At 57.7% G+C, this 6197-nt stretch overlaps 1 long non-coding RNA gene across 2 annotated transcripts; it reads left to right on the top strand.

Annotated features, from left to right (window-relative positions):
- The first annotated feature begins 783 nt into the window (after positions 1–783).
- Positions 784–4935, top strand: LOC124512503 (uncharacterized). Of its 2 annotated transcripts, none has more exons than XR_006962122.1 (3): positions 784–1248; positions 2403–4497; positions 4797–4935. It is a non-coding gene; the product is annotated as an uncharacterized LOC124512503 (long non-coding RNA). The 2 variants fall into 2 exon arrangements; XR_006962123.1 differs by lacking the exon at positions 784–1248 and adding an exon at positions 1314–2247.
- The last annotated feature ends 1262 nt before the right edge of the window (positions 4936–6197 follow it).

Below are 6197 nucleotides of genomic sequence, written 5' to 3'. Positions count from 1 at the left end.
CCCCGTGTGGGGACAGGGTCGCACTGACTTGAGCCTGGAAGCAAACACAGGCCCCTGTTCGCAGACACTCACCGCAGAGTCGGTGCAGAGAGTCCTAGACCCCAAAGAGGTCACCCCTCTTTTGACCAGAGGTCAAAAAAAGCACAGGAGCTGTAGTCCTCACTGTCGGGGCTCCCTGAGAAAAGAGGCGCTGGCAGGAGGGCACAGGCTGCCCAGCAGAAGAGCAGAGCCTGGGGAGCTCCTGGGACCCCCCAAAACACACCCCCACTCCCATCCCACACCAACCAACTCCGCGAGCGCCAAGACTCAGATGCCTTGCTGGACGGGACGCCTGGGGCTCGCCTGGGGCTCGGCCCAGGGACGGGACTACTGCTCCGCCGCCACACCGACGCCCGTTGGTTAGACTCAAGCTTGGGGTTCAAAGGTCAGTCGGCTCAGACCTTGACCTTCATCCTCCAGGCCCCTCCAGGCAGCCCCTAACACAACACTAGCGTAGGTTGTTAAAGCAGCAGGTGCCCAGGTTGCACCTGGAAAAGCCCCAGGACACCGGTTGAACTCCAGGGAGAGCCACAGCCCCCGCCCAGGGAAGGCCTGGCCTCCCCAACGCTGATTGGACCAGGTATGGACACCTGACCAAGCTGAGCCCATCCATAGGCTGAGCAGAGACCAATCAGGAATGGCCTGGTGAGAAAGGAGCCAGTCAGATGCCACACTGGGCCTTGCGTGGGCTGGCTTCCGGCAGCCCTGGCTGGGGACCCGGAGGAGGGCGAGCCAGGATGAGCCTGGGAGGGGGAGAGGCCGGGAGGGAGGCCTGGCGCAGGCGTCCGCCTGACCCGGTTCAGACTTTCTCAAACCCACACGGCCGTCCACCGTCCACCTGGACCGGTGTCGCCCGTATCACTTCCGCTGCGCACTGAGCACAGACGCTCGTGACGTGTGGTGGTGCACGCGCTGTTTGCTCCAGTCCGTGTAACCTGAAGTCGCCGCCATCAAGATCGTGGTCCTCATCTGCACACTCACGTTCCTGGCAGAAGGTGGAAAACCCAGGGGTCCATCAGCAAACAAAACGTTGTCTATCCATACAGTGGAACATCACTCAGTCTTAACAAGGAAGAAAACGCTGACACCTGCTACGGCAAGGGCCTCGAGGACAGGATGCTGAGTGGAACCGGCCAGTCACAGAAGGACAAGTACTGTGTTATTCACTCATAGGAGATCGTCAAATTCAGAAACACAAAGTAGAATGGGGTGAGGCGGGGGGGGGGGGAAGGGCTGGGGGGAGGGGGACAGCCGAGTTCTTATTTAATGAGGACGGACTTTCGGTTTGGGAGGATGAAAAAGTGTTGGAGGTGGTTGCACGACAGTGTGAATGTAATGAATACCACAGAACTGTGCACCTAAAAATGGCTGAATGGTAAATTTTATGTTTGTGCATTTTACCACGATTTAAAAAAACAAAAAACAAAAACAAAAACAAAACCGAAATGCCTCCATGCACCCAAGAGCTCATCCTGCACGGGGATCTACACACCAAGACTACCTGGAAGGCCCCTGCACCTTCCAACCAGAAGTATTTGTCTCCTGGGCGGGCTTGCGTGGACCTGGCCAGAATGGCCTCATGCAGCTGGGCCTTGAGACCAGTGAGTGGAATCTGGGCGCTTCACTTACCTGCAAAGAGACATCACAGTGGCCAGTGGGAACGCTCAAGACTCGAGTGGCCGGGCAAACTGTCCTGCGGGGCCTTACGGGCTTGGAATTCAGGGCCACAGGAAGTGGGGAGAGGACCTGAATGTTCCATGGCCTCCTGGAGAGAAGCCTCACAGCCGGCAGTACACCCTCCTAGTGGCCTCCCAGAGGCTCCTCTTCCGGGAAGCAGGGAGTAGAGGGCAGGGGCTGTTCACTGTAGCCACAGTGACGCTGCTTTTCCAGATTCCCAAGTCTGCCCGAGACGGCTTCGGACAGACACGGTGCCCCTGTGCAGTGCAAAGCCTCCAACAGATCCTCTTTAAGGTTATTGGGGGTCTGCTCTGTCCCAGGGAAGGACACAGCATCCCGACTACTGGCCCTACCCCATCCCCACTGTGGCCTCACTAGAGAGTGAAAGCAGAAAGGAAAAGGAGGCTCAGAGAGGTTAAGTGACATGCTCAGGGTCACACAGCTGATAACCTCAGAGCCAGGACCGGAAACCCGTCACTCTGACCACAAAACTCACACTCTCCTACAACTGTGTTTCTCAACTAGGAGTGGGTGAGTGAGTGTGTGGAGAGGAGCCCCAAGACAGACGTGAATCAGCCCCCAGAGCATTAGGTTTACTCAGACATCTGGGGTGGGAGGTGGGGAAGCAAGCCAATGGATAAAATCTTACTTCTTCATTACTCAACTTCATTACCTCATCCCCATAGTACAGGGGCAGAGCGCAACACCCGTATGGATTCTTCAGTAAACCCAGGGACTTCGGGCTGGCATCCGTCCCATCTTCTGAGTTCACTGGCCCCCACAATTAAGGAAACATTGGTGGAAAAGTTCAAGAAGGTTATGTTCCATCTGCCACTTTGGGGAGAAAGTACCGCCCCATCTTGTGACGTGCTTCACGACGACTCACCAAATGAAAGGATAAGTCCGCTGGAACAGGTCGGCACGGGTGTCCTTTGTGGCTGCCTCCCAAGCCCCCCAGGTTGGCAATATGAACGCCCCAAGGTCCCGCTCATTTGTTATCTGAGTCACAGCAGGGTGGGAGGGGGCAGGCAGGGCAGGGAGCCGTGTGCCCAGGCGGCAGAAGGTAGAGCTGAAGCCCAAAGAGGCCAGGGGCCCGTATGCACAGAACGAAAAGGGGGGAAGTAGTAAGTGTGACACAGGAAAAGTGAAGAGACCCCCGAAAAGACTGCTTTTTTGTGCCTCCATTTTTTAGGTATACTTCACGCCCACTGCAGAGCCCAACGCGCGGCTTGGATTCACAACCCTGAGATCAAGACTTACACTGAGATAAGAGTCAGATGCTTAACCGACTGAGCCACCCAGGCGCCCTTTGCTGCCTCTATTCTGGCTGGGACCCACACCCTGCCTTACACGTGCCTTTTAGGACAGATAATATATGTCTTCCTTATAAAGGTCAAGGAGTTAATGATTTCTTTGGAATTTTCCAGCACAACAGATAACATCTAAGGAGTGACCAGGTTGGGCATCATTCCCAAGACCCCTGGCTCCGGGGCATTAGTGCCTTACAGAGGACCTCTAAACACTCGCCTTTGTTCCTGGATGCCTGAGAAGACGTGTGCACAGGACCACAGTCCTCAGTAAAAACCCCAGAGTCCAAGCAAAGACTCTCTCTCCTTTCCGAGTCTCCCAGACACGGTCTGTCCCTGCACTCTGTGTCTGCAAGAAACTCCACCCTCACCTCCTGCTGGCCCGAATTTGATGTCACTCCTGCGAGAACCCAAGTACCCTCTTGTTTGGTTCCATGAGACCCCCTCTGGGTCCTCAGACCCAGCCAGCCTGCATTAAGGGGGGGTGCCCTGTGGCCCCAGCGCCTCCTGCTTCTCTGGACTTGACCCTGATCCCGGCCACCCAGCCATCACCAGGCAGTGTCTGGGAGAGAGAACGCCCGCTGCTTCTCTCACTTGCCCCGGCGGGGAGAGGGCCTAAAGAGGGGTGCAGCAACTCCCTGAGGCGCTAGAGCCTGGGGCGCCCCAGGGATGACAGAGGCACCGCCCCGGCCCCTGGGGGTAGTGGTCCTTTGTGCCTCCCAGGCTGAGTCCCTGCACCCTTCCATCAGTCTGTCCATCTGACACACGGGGACCCGGCCACCCCAGGGTGAGGGGGACAGGAAGGTGCTTCTGAGAGCGTAGCCCTGGCAGACGCTCTGTGTGCTCAGGGGCTCTAGGACCCACAGGGGAGGCTGAGCAGGTGGGACTCCCTTCTTCTCTAAGGAGGGCTGTTGTTGGGCTCCTCAGTAAGACTCCCCCTGACGAGCGATTAAGCTACTAAAAACCATTTGAGGCCCCGCCCCCCCATGAGGTGTCCAGTCGTGACCCCCAGGGCTGCACTGCACCAAGACCTCATCGTTCCTCTTTGGGCCTCCTTACAGAAGGCCCCTTGAGACAGAAGAGCCCGGAAGAAAACCCCAAACAACAGTGGCTGAGCAAGATGAAAGTTTCGTTTTCTTGCACTCTCAAGACGTTTACAGGTGGCCGGGGCTCGTGCGGCAAGCAGTGTCACAGTGCCAGGACCCTGAGCTCCTTGTATACTGTGGCTCTGCCGTGCAGTCTTCATTTCCAACATCATCACCTCATGGTCCAAAATGGCTGCTAACGCTCCTGCCATTAGATCTGCATTACAGGCAGCAGAAGGAGAAAGGGGAGTAGGGTGTGTCTTGCCCTTTAAGAACCTTTCCTAATGTCAAACACTATTTTCACATCCAGGCCAAAATTTAGTCATGTGGTCACACCGAAGCATAATGGAGACTGGGAGGTATCTTGATTCCAAGCAGCAAATGCCCAGGTAACGTAGCAGGGGTTCTGATCCCTTGGACCGCTGGAGGCGGTGGGGTGGGGACAGGAACCTGGAGGACAGTGAGCAGTCTCTGCTACAACCACCAACGAGCTGTGTGCCCTTGGGCAAGTCCCTTCACCTCTCTGAGCTCCTGTCTGGGGGTGTAGGGTGGTGTCTCCCATGGGGGTACAGGAAGGCATGTCTCCGTGCCCGGACATTTTGTGACCTTGCAGCAGGGAGCCCAGGGAGGCTAAAACCAAGGACGGAAGATGATCCTGTTTTAAAGTTGCTGGTTCCCGGGTTTACAGATCGCCGCGAGCGTTCGACGTGATGATTGGTTCTCCACCTGCAAAAGCTGACTGTCACAGCCTGGAAGTGTCCACAAGATGAGCTGGAATGTGCCTGGAATCTAACAGACAAAGAAGAGCAGTCCCGAAGACAGGGCGGGCGGGCTGGGAGGAGGACGAGGCGACAGGGGCCTGCAGGGGGTGGCCCAGGTCCTCTGAGACAAGAGGCAGCTGAGGCGACAGACACAAAGGCCACGGAGGGGGCAAGGATAGGGCACCCAAACCGGGGGTGGATTCTATGGGGAAGGGACATGGAGGCCTGGTGGAGAGGGACAGGGACAGGGAGGAGAGGATAGCGTGTTGCTTTTCCTCGAAACTCCTTCTATGGCTTTCTTTTCCCTGCTGTGATCCAGGCCTGGGGCTGGGCGCGGGGGAACGTGTCTGGAAGCAAAGGGCACATACAGGCAGTCAGCACGTGAGGTCCCCACCCCGCTCCCTTCCTGTCCCCTCGGCCCCCACCTCTGTGAAGTGGCCCCAGCAGTCAGGCAGCAGGGAAGTGTGTGCCTGTGACAGAGCGGATTTCCCCGTCTTTCTCCCGGCCTGAGGAAGCCCCCATGGGGGGCCTGCTTTTCCTGGAGGACTGAGCCAGGGGGCAAGAAGGACGCTCTATTTCGAGATGGGGGCTCAAGCCGTTTCATACAAAAGACATGTGTCCTTAGTGGTGAAGCGCAGGATTCTGGGTCAGACAGCCTTTGCTCAGATCCGAGTCTCACACCTACCAGCTGTGTGACCACCAACGAGTCGCGTAACCTCTCTGGGCCTCGTATTCCTTACCTGCAAAACCAGGAGTTGTGAGGTGAAGCGAGAGGCTTTATAACAGGCCTCAGAGCAGCCGAAGTAAGCGCTCAGTGAAGGCGATCAGTGTGATCGGCACCGAGTATGATCAGTGACAATGACAGGAAATATGAGGGATTCTTGCTTTATGGCTGAGGGCACGGGCCACAGGACAGACAGCCTTGGCTTCTCCTGGCGAGGCAGAGACGGCAGAGGGTGGGGTGGTGAGGCTTGTTTGGAAGGCCCCGCCCGGCCTTCCTGCCCTCTGGCATCCCCCCCACCCTCCCCGTGGGACCGAGCCCAAGCTCTGAGGGGGGCGGGGCTGGCCCCAGGCTTCTGGGGTCCCTCTGATCCCTGAAGCCTCAACTGCTGCGGAGGGCCTCCAGGGCCGGAGTAAACACTGGAACGCCTCAGGGCGCTGCTTGGGGCGCGAGCACCGGGAAGCCAACACAGTCTTCCTCTTGGGGCTGCCAGGCCTCGGGCCACCGTCCACTCCTGCCCCCGGCCGGCCCCGGACCAAGACCCTCAGGGGCCTCCACGGTCTCAGCGCGCCCAGGCCCAGGCCCAGTCTGCTCTCTTGGTATCTGA

Source organism: Lynx rufus, unplaced genomic scaffold, assembly GCF_022079265.1.
Source record: "Lynx rufus isolate CCGP_SWC_20201006 ecotype Redwood Valley unplaced genomic scaffold, mLynRuf1.p SCAF_17, whole genome shotgun sequence".
In the NCBI taxonomy this organism is placed as follows: domain Eukaryota; kingdom Metazoa; phylum Chordata; class Mammalia; order Carnivora; family Felidae; genus Lynx; species Lynx rufus.
The sequence above is the reverse complement of the archived record's forward strand: the minus strand, read 5'-3'. Positions and strand labels throughout refer to the sequence as shown.